Source organism: Haemorhous mexicanus, chromosome 9 (genome assembly GCF_027477595.1).
Source record: "Haemorhous mexicanus isolate bHaeMex1 chromosome 9, bHaeMex1.pri, whole genome shotgun sequence".
NCBI classification, from domain to species: Eukaryota; Metazoa; Chordata; class Aves; order Passeriformes; family Fringillidae; genus Haemorhous; species Haemorhous mexicanus.
In genome coordinates, this window is record NC_082349.1 from 18,669,738 (window position 1) to 18,687,966 (window position 18,229).

General features: G+C 39.9%; 1 long non-coding RNA gene across 1 annotated transcript; it reads right to left on the reverse strand.

Annotated features, from left to right (window-relative positions):
- Positions 1-4,749: 4,749 nt before the first annotated feature.
- Positions 4,750-16,434, reverse strand: LOC132330804 (uncharacterized). The gene is made up of 3 exons (XR_009487442.1): positions 16,335-16,434; positions 11,461-11,524; positions 4,750-4,780 (listed from the first exon to the last, which is right to left on the reverse strand). It is a non-coding gene; the product is annotated as an uncharacterized LOC132330804 (long non-coding RNA).
- Positions 16,435-18,229: the final 1,795 nt, after the last annotated feature.

Here is an 18,229-nt window from a genome sequence, read left to right on the forward strand (position 1 = left end):
CAAAAGACTATACTTGTTCAGGATTTGGATAATTAAGGCAGACAGTTAAAAAGCATGAAATAATATTTTTAAAAATGAAATCAGAATATCTGTTTGCATAGTGTTATTAAGCAATACAGTGCTGAGACACCTTTTCAAAAAGCTTGCCTAGAAATCCACTTGTTATCTTGTAGCACTTGATATATGTGTTCTTCAAATTCACACTGAGGGTATTTGTAGAGTTGTTATATAATAGACATACTGTCCTCGACTTAAAAAACAGGATTACAAATAAAGGCTGTCCTTTCAGTTTATTCCAAGGCATAAGCAAAACAAAAAGAAAAAAAAAATTAAAAAGCACAAGCAATTTTAAAGTGCAAAATTCTGAAATCTCACTCATCGTATTGATAGTGCTTTTCTTTCAATTCACCAATCCCAGGTAGTCAGGCATAATGAGGGGCTAGCACAGGGGAACTGTATTAATCAAACAATGTTCAAAAAAAAAAAGTTTAATTAACTGCATATTTTGTAAAAGCCACATTTCATTACTGTTTGTTAGGAAGATGGAAGCATGCACTGGAAACACTAATTCTAATTATTACTTGAAGTGGGAGTTTTTGGCAGAAGGTCAAGGAATAATAGAAGAATGTGTGAATCTGTGCTACAGCATAGCAGTAAGACTAATCATTTGAATACAGCCAGTTGCTTTTTCTTGGACTGTCTGTGTGCTGTTCAATGTTCTGGATGAATCTAACACAATCAGCCTGTTCTCTGGTGTATATCCACTTCCTGCTGACTCAGGGCAGCTTGCCTCTTCTGCCATTTATTAAAATGAAACATTCCTATTAAAACACAATTTTTCAGAGAGATGACCAAAGAGATATTAGTAATGACATTATTAAAACTATTTTGTTTAAAATGAACTGTCACACTTGTGTGTTGCAAAGCAACACAAACAAATCTATTTCATTTAGTGAGAGATTGCTTTGAAAAGCTGGATTTCTTTCTCTCTATTATAAGGTATTGCAGAGGGGATGTGATGTGTGCTCCAGGAAACCTCCAGCTTTTATAGCTATTAGAAAGGAGGAATATTGTTTCTAGTACTCTCCATAGCAAATAATGTATAATTCATGGATTTGATTAACATGCAAATATGATCCATGGTCTCCAATGTTTATATCTCCTAATAATCTATTAATGGTTTTAAAAGTAAAGGGTAATAGGAATATTTTGTATGAGCAACATTTACTCGTGGCTGTTTGTGTTTTTCTCTAATTGTATAGTATAAGCATGTATAGAATTAAAACAGAAACAATGGAAATTAATTAACCTATGATTCTCAAATAAATATTTATTGAATTTAAGGTCACATGGCCAATAATTTGAGATTTGCTAGTGAAAGACCCTATTATTATCAGATGAAAACATGCCTTAGGAAAATTGTGCTAGGGAATGGAAAGGTACCTGTTCTATAACTATTGCTTGAAATGACCCCTTGATTTGGAAATAGGATTTGTATTGAGATTTCAGCTCCCCCATCAAACATGGAGGGGACAAGAAACAAAGAAATTTAACATACATCTCAAAGACTTGGACTTTTTCAGTTCTCTTTGTAACAGCAGTGGATAGATGAGAGTTCATGGGGGTACAACCTTGTTTAATGTTTTAGGATCAGCTACTCTCCATTTCCATGCTCTATCTGAAAAGTTAGAGTTGTCAGTCTGAAACAATGCCAAAACCTACATCTTGCTTTGTCAGAGCAAACATACAGCAATGGCAGGCAGAAAATTCCAGATTCTAGGGTTTTCTTCTACTCTGAGCACTTGCTGCTTAACTTGTTTGCATGTTTTGCCTCCGCCTTTCTGCAGCACTATTGCACACCCCCCCAGCTGGTACCCCAGCCCATTGCTGAGCACCTCACCTTCCCTTCTCCCTCTCCACAGGAGGATCTGCCAAGGTAGTGATTCACTTCTGTATCAGAAACCACAGAAAGAGAAACAGTGCAGACATGGCCACATCTGCTCTTTGTTAAAAAATACATTTAAAGTAACAATGCTGTAGGCAACAATAAACCATTTTAATCAACTAATGGAAAGAAACATCCTGTCAAGGACAGTTTTGATGATTTTCATTTTATAACCCATAAGCACTGGACAGTATTTTAGATCAGGGTTGAGGACTTTTTCTCTGAGTCTGAAGAGTTTGTCTGAGGATAAGGAGAAAAAAATAATACGTCAATCTCCACAGCATCTCTCTATATTTCTAATAAAAATATTCCTCATATCACATAAATATGAGAGGAATGATGGACTTCTGAACATTTATTAGCAAATAAATATAGGGCCTTTTTTAAAACAAATGCATATATGATGTCAAAGCCCTTTATTGTATGAGCTGTTCCCTTCCTAGAATGCTGATTTCTCAGAGAAATGAGAACAAATTATGTAAGGTTGGGAAACACAAACAGGACTTTGAATCAGCACCTTAGCTCATGCCTTTGTGGGTGACTCTGTGGCATGCTGACCATAAGCTTGTGCCAGTGCTTTAATCCTCAAGAGTGACTAAAAAGTCAGTCTCTCATCCTCACTCTAGTATGTTATACCTCTATTATATCTTCCTCCCCTTTGAGGCATGGAAGAACACTCATAACCCTTCCAGAAATGAGAATTGCCTGAAAGCTACTGCTGTGTGGATTTGGGAAGCTGGGTGGTGGCTACAAGAGAGGCAGTTCAGAAAACAGTTTGTATGCTATTCATATTGACCCATATGTGTAGAAAAAACCCTGATTTCTTTAGTAGAGGCTGCCTGTCAGTATAAACAATCACAATCGCATTCACAAGAAAAATACACCAATTTTGCACGACAAAAAAGCCTGTTGGTACTTAGGCTTCACAGTTCGCTACAGATTTCCTTAATTAAATGAATGTAACAAGTTGATTAGACTTGAGAAGCTCTGAGAAAAGTCAGATCCATTTATACTGAAAAGTAGGACTCAGAAATAAATTATTCACAGTTGATTAGACTAAGACAAGCATTTCTCAAACATTTCTCAATACTTCAGAAAAAGCGACATATTGAACTCTATTTTACTGTGAGGCTCAAAATGGCAATTAACAGTCCTAAGCTGCATATAAAAACCAGGATGAACCACGTTTACAAGAACATTGTGTGTGAATCAAATTACTTTATCTTTGGTTTGAAGAACTTGGAAATAATTGCCAATAAGTATTCATGTATAGGACCAGTTTTTTGAAACAAGTTATTTTAATTACTACCAGTGTCAGGAGTACGTGTAGGCAATTTTATTAGATTTAATGTGTTTAGTGAAGCTCCCTGAACTGTAGCTGGTTTATTTCTGTAGAGGATGAAATATTTAATATAACTTTATTATTCTTACTTTCTAATATTGTATTTATTTCTAAATGAAATCCCAGCATTTGATGTTTTCACTGCGTTCACAGAGAATACCAGGATGAAACACAGCGATGTATTTATCCTCCTGAACATCTGAACATCACATAGACATGGCATTCTATAGACTTTATGTATTGTAAAATACATTCCTTTCAAGCTGCATGTATTTAGAGCCTTTTCCATTTGTACTCATACCTGGACCACAGCACAATTATGAGCAGAAGTTCTTCCATGAAAGAATGTGAATCTGAAAAAAAATAGAGAGGGAAGGTCCCTAAGATGTGAACGTCACAGTCCTGAAAAATTATATAAATCCTCCATGATTTTCATTTAGCAGCACTTTCACTTCTAGCAACATTTTTCTCAAACGTGGAGTTCCTTGAAGTTTCCACATCCAAATTACTAAGAAAATTAACAAATTAATTATATCAGCAAGTCTGTCTGTAAATAATGCTAAGAAGGCAATTCCAAGATATCCATACAGGTGAATGATAACATCTTAGCATATGTCTAACAGTGATATGATTTGTGGATTTGCTCCCAGGCCATTTCCAACACTGCAGTGACAGTCCAGCTGCCCAGAGCAGCTTGCACAGCTCAGGACACTCCACTGCATCTGAGGAACAGGCACTGAGGGGTCACAGGAACAGGCACTGAGGCGTCACGGGCACAATGCCACTGTCTCCTCCCTCCTCCAAGAGCAGATTCAGACGGCTCTACACCACCAGGAGGGTTGAAGGAGTAAGACAGTAAAGGTAAAACAATGTGGCAATTCACCACCATCCATATTCTTCATCACCCAATTCCAAAGGTAATATCCAAAGGTATTATCTTGAACATGTCAGTCTCATGTGAAGGTTTACAGACATCTGCAAACATTCATACTTCAAGGAACACAACAGTTATGCACTTTGCTGGTGGGATATAAATTAGCAGTTTCCCACTCTTCATTGCCACAATAAATTGACTCAGAAAGAATTGCTGGTATATACAACAACATCAAAGAGCCTGGAATAGAAATAGTGAATTGCAGTTATAAAAATAAATTCCTATAAAGAAGAGAGAAGTGAAAAGGAGACGAATGTTCTAATCTTACCTTCATCATAATCTTATTAGCATTTCTCAGTGAGTAGTTCAAGTATCAGTCTATACTCTTATGAATCTGTCTCATAAATATGTCAAGTGCAAAGTATAGTTATTTTAATAGTCTGTGTTGGTGGGCTATCATGGATTTAATTAAGAGACAACTAGTGTATGAAATATGACACAAAAGCACCAAACTAAATGGAGAAATGTTTTACTGCAGATTTAAATCAGGGACACAGAAATAATGATGATCTGGCCTTACAAACCTACCTACATTTAATTAATGCAGACCAGCACAGACCTGTTCATATAGGGAAAAAAAAAAGAGGCATTAAAAATAATGATTTAAGCTATAATATGTTATTTATAAAGACATTTGCATTATCTCAAACAGCATTATGTTATTCATAAATGTGCGTTGGTTTGTGGCTCTTAATTTTCAAAAGCCGGAAATGCACCTCCAGTGAAAATTAGTAAAATACCACTTTCAGCTATCCATTTTTCCAAAATGAAGCCTTTATTAAGCTTCCTGCCTTCCTCTGAAGGGTCTCGGAATGCTCAAATCATTCTGTTACAAAATTGCCAATATTCTTCTAAGGTTGCAATGAAAACTGTTATTTTTCACCCAAATCTGCTCTCTCTCCATTTTTCTCCATCTTTCCCCATCTATTCAAAAAATGAGGGCATGCTCAGCACTGTCAGTATGCAGGATTAGATGTTTGAGCACTGCACAATCCTTCCTGCTATCATTTTGGTGCACTGCTTTGACTTGATAGGAGATTTGGCAAGATCCACTAGTTTTAAGAAGCAGTGCAAGCGCATACATTTTCACGTTTAAATTCCCTAAATTCCTACTTATGAGTTTAACACTATTTTAGAAAGAAAGAATCCAATAATTCCCTGAAACCATTCCAGTATCTTGAACTGATCTTGCAAAATCATTGACTGCCAACAACATCAGCTGCACTGAAGTTGAAAGCAAGGCTTACTATTGATTTGTAAGTGCACAGAAGCAGACTCTGACAATAAACAGTTAAGAATACGCCTGGCTGGCTGTAAGAATTGATACCTGGGTCAACCATATTTATACATGAGTTTCATGTCTAAGACTTTGCTTTTTATTAACCAGATCCAACAGGTACTAGCTATTTCATGTTAACTTTTATCAATTTAAGTAGCTTCCAGTCATTTAGAATAGAATAACCTTTAATTGGTTGGTTGATCTAACAGGCAGTTAAAGTATTCAGAGATTTTTATTAACCTTTTATTACTAGAGAAGAAAAAAGACAGTAGCCAGAAAGCATCATTAAGTGAACTTAGTCCTTATTTTTAGAAAACTTAGAGCAGTGGACTCTAGGTGCTCTTCAAACACCATAATTTGGACTGCCAGGAATGTAATAAAAACTGTAAAATGACACACAAATGAAAGTACTGGGAATAAATAAATAAATTCATAACAAGTTTTATTTTTTGGTGAAGAAAATATCAAAGGTTTGCAAACTCAGCCTGTAAGGCAAAAAGGGATAAAAGGGTAGAGGCTATAGTTTCAAAATATTTTTCTCTTTAATGAACAGTTGAAAATATCCATAAATCTCTTCCATTATCACTGTATTTAAAAAGCAGTCAAGTCTTTTGCGCCTGACATGTTTACAGTAAATCTATTATCATCTGTCATGTTTGCATAAATTGTCCAAAAGTTCATCCTGTCTTGGCTGTCTTTCACTATTCATAAGTACTGAACTAATTTTTGGAGTAAATGAAGGGAAAAATGCCCAGAAATTGAGATAATGCATAGAAAGAACGAGACTTCATATAACTAACAGGAAAAAATAGAGCTTTTTTCAGCTAAATTCACAGAAATTTGATTCTTTATTGAACTAACCAGTACATAAGTGTGTAATATATAACCACAGACAATCAAGATGAAATTCTAAATAATATATGATAAGGTAGTAATATAGTCCCAAATAGGTATTTATATGGACACCTAACTTATCAAATGGCTCTTGTCACAGGTCTGCTGTGAGCCACCACCTCAATTTATCATACCTTTGCACCTTCTCTGATAGTAAGAATTACAGTGCCAAAACACAATGTGAGTCTTCTATCTGCTTCCTCAATTAAGAAGGCAAATATAACAAAAATGGAGAAAATAACACTGACAAAGAGCTGCCATGGAGGTACAGCCTGAAACATGGGGCTGGCTGAAGTTCCTGTCTGAGGGGAGGCACTGCACAGCTGAGGAGCCCTGCCTTCTCATGGGACAGAGGATTTGGGTGCCTCCAGAGCATGTCCTGGCTCAGCCATCCTCTCCACCCAGGCTGTTCCTCAGTGTCCTGGCTCAGCCATCCTCTCCACCCAGGCTGTTCCTCATTGTCCTGGCTTAGCCACCCCCTCCATGTGGGATGTCCCCAGCACCCATGCCCTGCCTGTTTCCTCTCCCAGCCTCAGCACTGGAGGTGTCCCCATGCCCAGCCTTGCAGTGCTTGGCTGTGCTGTGGGTGTTTGCAGGAGGCATCCCAAGCATAGCCTTCTTCCCATCAGGGAGGAAGGAACAAAACCAGAGCTTTCAGCTTCTCAACAAACACTACCAAATTCAAGAGCTTCCTCTCAGGAATAATTAGAGGCACTTTGGGTGGCATTGTAACTGGAGCATCTAAACACCTTTAAAGTTCCTTGCAGCACAAGGAAGTGACTTGATATAAAGGGCTGAAAATCAAGGACAAAATCTTGCTGAGTTACTCAAGTAATAAAGAGGTGAATAGGTAAGAAATAGCTGTATTGCTTCACTGCAACCAAAGGAACAAGGAAACCCAGGGCTTTCTAGTCTAGACTCCCATGGAATCAAACCTGAAGATGTGCAGGAAGAAATTTACCCTGGTCTACACTCCATACAATGTGTTCATTAGATTTTAAAATAATAGGGCACTATATCTCTTTGCCTCAGGGCACAGTTGGTTGTGATTTCCATTAAAAGTCTTGTTGACAGCAGGGTTTGTTCAATGAAGTGTGAACATAACAATGGTTTTACAGAGTTTACAAAGTAACTTACATTCCCAGAAAGCTCCCCACACCTCTGTATCAAAAACAATTTGTAGAATTAAATATTTAACAAACAAGTTTGAGATCTGCAGTGATTAAATTAGTAGATAATTAGCAAGATATTTAAGGTTAATGTTTACAAGTAGGTTAATTATATCCTTTCCCAAATCTCTGTTTTCATTTCATTTGACACATGTTGCAATAACAGTGAAAGTGAGGCCACGCTTGCAGAGGTGGCAGGCAAGGCAGCATGTGTCACCAAAGGTGACTAAATGAACACTTCAGAGGGAACTTTTCTCCAATATACAGTCTTAGAGCCTTATGTTCTTCATGTCCCAGCAATTCTCCATCTTTTAGGGTGAATTTGTTCGAATAACACTTCAGGTCTGTACAAAGAAACGTTTTCTACAGGACTTCAGGGATTTCATAGCTTCAAGGCTTCATATAGCTCTCTAATGTTAATTACAATAGTGACAGCGTTTAACGCTCTGGACTGAATTTAGTCTACTTGAACAGCTCCTGTGTACAAGACTGTAGACCCAAGGCAATGCAGAGAGCTGAAATTCCTTCTAATTGGATGTCAATGAGGCTACTTCACGTTTATTGTAATGAAATTAAGAACAGAATCTGCTACAATGATCAGGATGGTTGTAGAAAAACAAGAAGGGAATCATGTGCTTCAATAAAGTTTAAAAAACTATTTAGCAGGTATTTGTGCAGAGGCTACAGGACATGCCATCTGGATTAACTTACATAAAGCTGTTCTGAAAACATGTCAAGTCCCTGTGGCCATGGGCTCTGAGAACCCAGCGTGCACAGCCATGCATGCAGTGAGCTCAGCTACAAGCTGATGCTGTTGAAGGCAAAGGTGCTGGAGCTTTCCAGTAGCAGACGAAACATTTTTCAAGCATTTGACCACTGTTCCCTCTTCTTCCTGACAGAGTCTGAAGTTGTCTCTCAGCACACCAGAGCCCAGGACCTAACTTCTCAAACTCTGATGGGACTAAAATCCCATATATGGGGATGAGCATCAAAATTTCCACCTCTAAAACAAGATAAGTTGAGAACCAGATATTGTCAAACATTACAACAATTGATATTGAGATCTTATTTAGACAGCACATGGGATTTGTAACCACCACATCTGCCCCAGCACATTTTAGAAGGTTTCCTCCTTGGTAACCATAGAAGTTGTAGTGTGCTGAAGGCCTCTCAGTCCAGCTGCCCTCCTCCAGCCACTGGCAGCCTCAAAAAAAGTTCATTTTTCATTCATTGCCAATTTTTGAGTCTTCCATCTGGAAAGACAGTTGCCTCTCCCATAGGGTCAGGGCTGCTGGGGGACCTGTTCTCATGAGCCATGGGATGCTGTCCTGCCCAGTCCCTCGGAGTGAGCACTGTAGGCTGTCCCTGCACAGCAAGAGGGGCTCTTGGACAGGCTGTGCAACTTCTCATTCAACACAATTCCAGTGCTCCCATCCCCTGGAATCAGGCCCATTCCTCCCCAGGAAGAGGGTGTTTTCTGGCTGTTAATGACACCTGCTTTCCCTCATGTGGGCTCCAGGCCCAGCCTGCCCAGTTCCTCCATCCCTCCCCTCCACTGAGGGCTCATGAAGCTGTTACTGGGAAAGAAAAGCACACTCGCCATGCCCCAGGGGAGGAGGGAAGCCAGGACTGTGGGGGACAACTGGATAAAATGGTTTGTGTAAAACTTTCTCCAGCTACCATTTTACTGAGTGAAAGAATGGATCTGGAACTCTTATTGCTGTCTAGGGAGGATGTGTTTTTCTATACCTCTGCAGCTACAGGAACCAACCTTCTGAGCAAAAGGAGTCACCTTTTAAACTAGAGTGAGCCACAGCAGTTGGTTCTTGGGTTCTGCATTCTAAGAAACTCACTGCACTGTGTTGAAACTTTAATTGTTTTCTGAATTTTTTAAGCTGCAAAATTTTACTCAGTGTGGTTTTGTTTGGTTTTAATTTTTTTTGTTATATTCTAGTATGGTGCTGTTATTTGATATGTTATTTGATCATTTTGCCATGCCATTATAAAACATTAACATGCCCATGCCTGCTGGACACTGCTGATAAGGAGGCTCACAAGACAGTAGCTGGTGCAAATCAGTCTCTGTCCTTTTGAAAAATTAGTTGAAGTAATTTTACATTTTTACTTTCCTAAAGAGACACTGCAGCTGTTTCTCTCCCTTTCTTATTTATGGTTCAAATCACTGCAATGTAAACATATACCTCTCTATCCTACATCCCTACTGCCAGAGACAAGCCCTCACCTGCAGTATTTCAGGGGCAAGCACAGAGGTGGGGATGCTCTGGGCTGCACTGCATTTTCACAAGTGACTACTGTGAGTATACACACAAGTAGAGCAACTGATTTTTGAAAGGCAGTTAGATACCCAACCAGTAATTGTGTGCACAATTACTGTGATTACACATGTAATCATGGTCATTGTGCTTTTAAATGATGCATGTGCTATTCTAAAAATTCACTGCTGTATTACTAAAATTAATGGGAGCTTTGCCATCAGTTTAAACTGATGGAGGATCAAACACTATGCATTGTGGCAATATCCAAGATATATCGAAGAGCAAATGCAATTTTTGCAACACAAATGCTAAATCCTCAGTATATTGAAACAGTAAAAGAGGGATGGAGACATAGTTTTTTAGCATATGTATATGTGGCATAGGTATATATTCATTATGCATTCATTAATAAATTATCATTTTTTAATAGAGTTCTGGATTTGATTCAAAGTACACTGACATTAAGAGAAAACCACAGCTCTGGATCAAGGCTTCTTCCTCTAATGTTTCCAATTAGCTCAGGTTATAGAGCTGTGCATGCACTTGTTCATGACAAAATCTTTGGCTGTTGATTACCTTGTCTTTCAAGAGTTAAACAGGATTTTGCAGTGAAGATGCTGTGCAATACAGTAGGTAGAGTGATATGTAGTATTTCACATCTAGTCTTTGTCCATGTTCTAAAAATGTGCACTAAATGTGCTACTATTGTCTCTTTTTCCGATTAGTTTACAGCCCTGTAGTTCCAGCTGTTTTATTCTGAAACTCTAAAACCCTGTCACTAGGGAGTTCTGTGTAATTGCCCATAATATGCACCACATTATCCATTTCAGGAACTGTGCTGAAAGACAGCAGCAATAAGGGGTTTTCTAAAGGCAGTCTGGTTTACACTAATGGATCTAACAGGAAGGAAATGCAATTTGAAAGAAGCTGATGCATATGTTCTATTGTTGAATATAATGTTTGATTTAATTATTAACTGTCTGTGATGGAAAGTCAGATCCTGCTCAGTTCTGCTTACAGTTTGGTACTCTGCTACCAGTAAAAACAGACAAGATTCAGTCTTAGGATTTAAGAGTTCTTTGTAAAGTACTGACATTTAATTGTGCTTTTATAAAATATCAGCTGAGGAACTTCAATTGCACACGTCTTCCATGCAGACTGGCTTCCTTTTATCAAGCTAAATATACAATATAGAAGCCAATTCTCTTTCATTTTCCCTTGCATAAATCAGGAGAGTCTCAAAGTTAACAATCTGCTGTAATTATTTAAATAAATATGCTCCAAATTGAGTTCATAGTCACTGCTGTTCATGACCTATTCATTTTTATTTTATTTTACTTTCATGTCATACACATAGCACTGCAGTCAATCTACTGTATCACCGAGGATGTTCACAATGGACCCAAGTGAATTTTTAGGAAGGAGTTAAAATGTGCTGGCATGACTATACCTATCCTTCTTTTATCAGGAACAGAGGATTTGGCAGCTCATTTCAGTCCAATTCTATAATTGGTGTTTTGTGATGTCTAGTAAATTGTTGCATTGTGTTACAAAGGTCCCTAATTCCATGGGTGGGTGTTAACATGCTGTAAGGAATGAATTCATTATGGAGAACTCTTACCTGAAATTCCATTATCCTTTCCTCACCATGGTGACTCCTATCAAACTCATTCATATAACGTAATCTGGAAAGAAATAGGTACTGATGCTAAAGCTGTATTTTCAGAGGAGCTTAAAGGTAAAAAAAAAATCACAGTTCTTCTGCAGGATTCAGACAAAAACAGTGGTTTAACACCACTAGTAAACAAAATAATTGAGCAACATAATTTCAGTTTTGTATTTTCTATCTGTCTGGTGAGATTATTATCTTTGAAACTATCTTAAACAGATGTCGAACTGCAGCTGAAATTAAACAATAATAATGATATTTGGAGTGCATCAAGAATGCAGCTTTTGTTAAACATACCTTTCTACAAGTAGAGCACACAGCATTAGCTCTGTGGGATGCACCTTACTTTGCAAGCTCCAAAGAGATTGGTTAGTTTTGTCAGGAGGGTAATAGGAAGAAATTAAGTTCCTAGGAAATACACCCCCATGCCTCAGATCCCTAACTGATTTTGACAGCTTAAGAAGAAGTAGAGACCCTGTCCCTGGCATATTTGTGTTCTTGGTGTCAGTCAGTAAACTTCAGGAAAAGAGTATGAAAGAGCCATTAGAGCAAAATCCATCTCACATTTATCTGGAGAGTTTTCCTTGTAATCTGTTTTCTGTTGTAAGGATCTGAGAAGATTTTCTGAAAATGTCAAACGTTTTGAATATTTTTTTTTAGAGAAATACCTAAGAGCTTAGATCAAAATATATCCAGACACCTTTAGCCCATGGCTCCTCTCAGAGCAGATTTCTGCTGGATCTTTCCTGGGTCAAGAACATCATAAAACCATTCATTGGCTGTTGCAGGACTCCTGAAAAGGACTCCTTCTGAAAAGCTTTGCCCAAATCCAAAAATGCCAAGGTGTTCAGGCTCTTTTAAAAACTTAACAACAAACCCACAAAACAGGTATGAGCTGAGGTCAGCTCTCGTTTTGCCTAAAGTTTTCCCGTAGTTTCACTGTTACTCCTACTCCCAATTAAAAGTTTATTGAAGCACTTTGCATACTCTAGTGTATTGAAAAAGCAATTGTTGGAGTGAAAAGGAAAACTGTCAGTTCTGAAAATAGCTTGGACTGCTCATGTGTCATTCTCAGTGTATGCTGAAATATCCAGAAAAACGTGGCTCACACTGCGGATTGCATCAGATACCAACACATGTATAAGCAACTCTCTCCTCACTTTCTCCTCCTGAGGCTCATTTTTACAAAACACATGGTTAGAACTAAGCTGTGCTTTCTGCCATTGGAGTAAACTACAATGAAGCAGAGCACAAAGGAAATTCATTCCCCGTGTGTGTGTAGGATCTGCCTGTAGAGCGCAGTGTGAGAATTAACGGCAGACACGTGTAACCAGCACACCGCAGGGGCGGGGGAGACAGCCTGCTTCATTCTCTTCAATCCCATCACCAGACCCCAGGCGAAACTCTGTATGTGCCGAGTGTCAGATCATTTGCAGGTGACAAACACAAGGCTCTTGTGCAGGTCCTGGGAGCTCATCCTCCTATCTCAGCCACGCCAGAACCCATCTGGCCTAAGCATCCCCAGTGCACCCCAAATGCACCTGTGTGACCAATCCACCCACTCATTCCCTTCTTCGCTTCTCAACATGCAGCACCCTGCACTGTTCGTGCTTTGTCTCCATCCCAAAGTACCTCTCTGTGTTTGCTGGCTTAGACATGTCCAAGAGGGGGATTGAAAAGGGTCTCAGTGGCTACGCAGAACAGCAATGAAACAAGGGTGGAAATCATATTCACAGGGAGACAGAACTGAACTCACGCAGGTGCTCTTCCATGTCTGCTGTGACTCCTTTAGGCAGCAAAACAGGTGAATTTGCTGCATGCTAATCAGGAAAAAACCATCTGAAATATGCATCTGCACATAAGCATCTGTGCAGAGTTTCTCCAAACCAGTCCTCAAGTGCATTTTCTCCCTGTATGGGCCTCTTTTGTACTTTGTTGTGCCAAGAGGCTTATTTTGTATAGGTGGAGAGACCCCTACCCACCAGTCATCAGGGAGTGCTATTAATATGCAACATCTTGAATGCATGAGCTGAATGACAAGCTGGCAGTGTTTGAGAATGTGTGGTCCAAGTTTATGTCTCTCCCTGAAGAGGCGAAAAGCCCCTTCCCGAACTCTCTGCCAAACTGGGCAAGAGATGAAAGAAAAGAGAACGGGAAACCTATTTTTTTTTTTTTTCTTCTCTCTTCCTAATACCTTGACACTATAGTTTCCTTCCTGTGGCCACAGTTACTGTGAATAGCCAATTTCAAATAGTTTGCTACTACTTTTAACATTGAAACAGAACAGGACAGCATAGTTGTTAATTTTTTTTTTCTTAAATCCTTGTGGAAGAAATTGGAAACATTTATTAGTCTTTTTATACAAAAATTGCCTTTTGGATTCATATGTCATTATCCATTCTGAAACGTCCCAACAAAAGTGAGCTAAATTAAGGTCCTGAATTTTAAGCATTTTGCACTTTGCTTTTGGTCACGCAGTGTCACTATGCAAGGCTCAACTCAGTGAGGTTTTAACCCTGGAAAAACTTGTTGAGTGTTTTATGTGCCTGAGTAGCAAGAAAGGATACCAGCATGTCTCATTATGGGTTAGCTACAGTTTGATCTAGGAAGAATAAATGGGTGTTTCTTGTACTTCTCACCAAGAAGATGGGAAAGGATGCAGAGGGAAGAGGAAGAATCCAACAGTCACCATTCCTGGCCTCTAAACCAGCCTGTGGCTGTTCCCAGACATTCTGTGAGGCTCAGGAGCTGGACTCTGCTTGTGCAATTTAGCTGCATGTACTAAGATGTTCATGTAGGTCCTCCTGCACAAGAAATGGGCTGGATGCTGTTATGACATAACAGAACCATGCTATGGTTTGTTTGCAGCACTGGTGCCTTAAACACAAATCTTTGGCCTTCACCAGCTGTTCTGCTTTGGGGTGATCAGAAAGAATTAGAGAAACAAAGGTCCACGGATTAAAACTTTGCTTCCAAGTCTTGTGATAGAAGAGCCAGAAGTACCCAGACATGTCCACATGTATCCAGGTAGTCTAGGAGCAATGTCTACCATGCAAGGAGAACTGAAACAAGCCCAACCCAGAGACCTTTCCTTGGTACAGTCACTCCCACTGAGTCCATGTGGTCAAGCCAGAAGCTGGTTTTACATTTCTCCATGGCAGTGTGGAGCTAGGACCTGGTTTTGCCGTACTCGATCCCAGCTGGCTGGGGCCTCCCAAGCCACGAGTTCCAGATCACCATCTCCCCAGCAGCATCCTGGCTAGAGCCTGGCCTGACCAGCAAAGGCCTCCACCCCAGCCTTCATGCAGAAGAGTAAGGGGAACAGCAAACTGGGCTTTTCAGACACCAGCTGTTTCCCTGGCATCGCTGCCTTCCTCTCTGCACATGCCTTTGTCATTCCCTGAATCTCTGCCTGCTGCACAACTCTTGGAATCAGTTAACATGACTTTCGGGCTGTTTTCCTCTTGCCTTAAAGGACTCATGTGCTTTGTTTTTCCCTCAGTCACAGCAGAAGATAGAAAATGGTCTACATGGAAAACGTAAAAGATGGCTTCTATGCAAATGGAAGGTAATGTCAGCCAAATTAATTTGTTCATTCAACATCTATAATTTTGTATTCTGCATTTACAAATCTATATTATTTCTTATAGGGAATCTATTTTCTGCATTTTCAATTCATTTTTTAATTGCTCCAACCATTTTTCACCATTCCATAAAGCAGGTTCATTTACAAATAATGCTTATCAATCACAAGGGAAATTACCTCTTTTATTCCTTATTATGAGATTGAAGTTCTATCCCTTTTTGGGGAAGATTTTGTAGTATCTTACCAAAAATTCTTTTTGATTCAGGGAGCGGGGGAAAGTAGGGAAGGTCAGACAAATGCTGCCAAAGGCTAGCTGCAATTATCAGCTTGAGAAAAAAAACAGCTACAGTTTGTAGAGTGACGTTTAACAAGTACAAATACATACTTTTATAATGTTATGACCTTCCTTAAAATTCATTTATGCAAATTGGTTAAAATTTAGGTGAGTTATTAAGAACCCCATAAAATAGACAATCTATTAATGCAGAAGGAGCTAGCACCATTGATACTTTAAATCTAGGAAATATGGATTTTTATCAGCTTGCCCTCAGAAAGAGTGATTTTCCAGGATAAGAGACACCTGAGTGATTAAAACTTTCAGGCTGACATAGCTCTGTTGTTGAGTTCATGTAACCTCCCCAAGATCACAGATAGGTGGTAGGCACAGGTCTTCCACAGAAGAGAAAATCAAAGCTTTGAATCATACATTCAAGGGCTTCTCACTGAGAGAGAAGTGAAATAATTTTAAACAAAATTCTGGATATTGAATAAACACCACAGCAGAATGGATGGTGACAGCAGAAGCTGGAAGGGTACCTGGGCTGTTCCCCAGCTCTGGCCCTGGCTTTGCATAGTGCTGTGTCTGGGATCAGGGCAATTCCAGCTGTGCCAGAGCAGGTGTGGGAGTGTCCCCACAAGCAGATGGATGAGCCACCTCCTGTGTGGGCAGCACCAACCTCTGCCCACTAGAGAGGCCATGCCTGCAACATCAAGCATCCTTTCCCCAGGCACACTGTGGTGTTTTCCAGTTACAACCCCTCTGTGTATGGCCCATATCCTTACAAGCATCCTGTTCCTTCTGTGAGCCATGGTGGCTTTACACCAGCAGGCAGCAGCGTCAATAAAACATCTCAGAGTTAAAATGCACCATCTCAGCCTCCTGCTTTACTACCCCCCCAGAAAATACCACACACATTCAGGCTAGGGGCCTTTTTAATGACACCAGATAGACACCACTTACCCCGCTGAGGGTATCTTCTGATGCCACTACAGTGAGGAATAACTTCTCCCTACACTGTCTGCAGGACAAATGTGGATTTCTTCAAAATAATAGAGATCTGAAAATGAAAGGATATTGATTTAGGCCATGTTGTCAATCACAGGAAAGAACAGTCCAACGGGAGTTTGTAACAAAATGTGCTTCTGTTTCTGAAGACCAGCAGATATACATGGTTTTAATGTTGGTTGGATGGACTATAAACTTCCAAGCATTTCCTCTGAGACAAAGTATTTTGCTGGAGACAAGCAAGACCAATAGAATTTCCACTGGACCAAAAAAATTTATTCAACTAACAACTTCATTAGCACCTTAGAAGGGCAGCAGCAGGAAAATCCAAGCAATGTGCTGTGCAGCTGAACTTGGCAAGCATCTTGTGCAGATCCCTCAGCCACTCATGTATTGCCCAGGTTCCTGATACCTGGTTGTTTTGAGGTGCTACTGACACAAAAGCCTCCAGCCTTTGGATCTTGCTGTGTTCTCCCTCATTCCCAGCAGGAAGGATGCTGCCAGCCTCGGGCATGCTGCTCCACGCTGCAAGTAACCCAGATCCTATGGCCAGCAGGCATTTGCTATTAAAATGCACAGGGAGGCAGCCCAGGGTCTCACTGCACAGGCCTGCACAGACAGACCCTTGGCATGGGACACTACACAGCCTTTATATTAAACAGAGCTTCAGAGCTGCAAAAATATTAACAGACACCAAAAAATAGAAGCATAAAGGTCCTTTAATAGCCCTCTGCTGCTCTTGCCATGAGCTCAAGCGCTTAGTGAGGAAGTGACCTTTACAAAATTATTGTTTATGATCTCTCCGTGTGTGCCAGTATAGGCACAAAGAGTATTCCAATTTATTTAAAAGGTTACATATCAAAACTGAATATGCAGTACAACTGTGTTATCACACTATAGCTTTTACATGGGAAATCCAATCCTTGAGTATGACTTCTAGGCACTGGGGCCAGATTCTCTCTCACTATTCAAACTAGAGATGAAGATGCAATATAACAAAATAATTTATTCATCCCACATTTCTTGTTTTTAGATCATCTAAAAATCACTCGGAAATTTCCCCAAATAATTCCTGGCTTTAACTTACTCACAAATTCCTTCCAATAAACAGTATTTTAGCTCCCAAAATATTTGAACATGGAATTCAAGGTACTCAATATCCTGGCAAGCCAAGGCTGGTCATGATGAAAAATTTGGTTGTCTCAGTTTCAAAACCTGATTCGATTTCTTTTGAGTTGTATGGTATCTCTTATGGTACCTTATGCATCATAAACAATCTCTCCCTCCCCTGCTGCTTGTTAGAGGCACTGGCTGTGCCTGATGAGGGAGACTGACCCAGCACTGCCTGTTACCTGCCCTCAAGCTGGCTCCAGTAACTCCAGGTGGGAAACCACTCTCCTGCTCCAAGGGAATACTTGTGTGTGTATATTTCCTTGCTCCACCAGTGAGAAGGTGCCTTGGATCAGCCATAGGGAATACTCCATTCAGCTGCCAAGGTGAAAGATGAAATCAGGATACATTGACTACAGCAAAATAAGTGGTTGAACTGAAAATGAACTCACAAAATAAAAACTAAACTGAAATTTAAAAGTGCATTCCCAGACTGCCGTTATGGATGAGGAGGTCTCCTCCCCAGTGAGATTCGTAGCACAGGGGCTGCTAAGGCCAGGTGCAAGCCTCACTCAGGCTGTTCCCCCTGAGCAGCCCCTTCCCCTTGTTCAGACTGGGTGAGCTCACCTTCCTGGCCTGCCAGCAGCTTCTCCTCTGAGCCTCCCCACACATCACAGCTCTGGCCAGAACTGACCCTACTGCATCCAAGGAGGGATCAAGCATCCTTCCTGCTTCTCCTT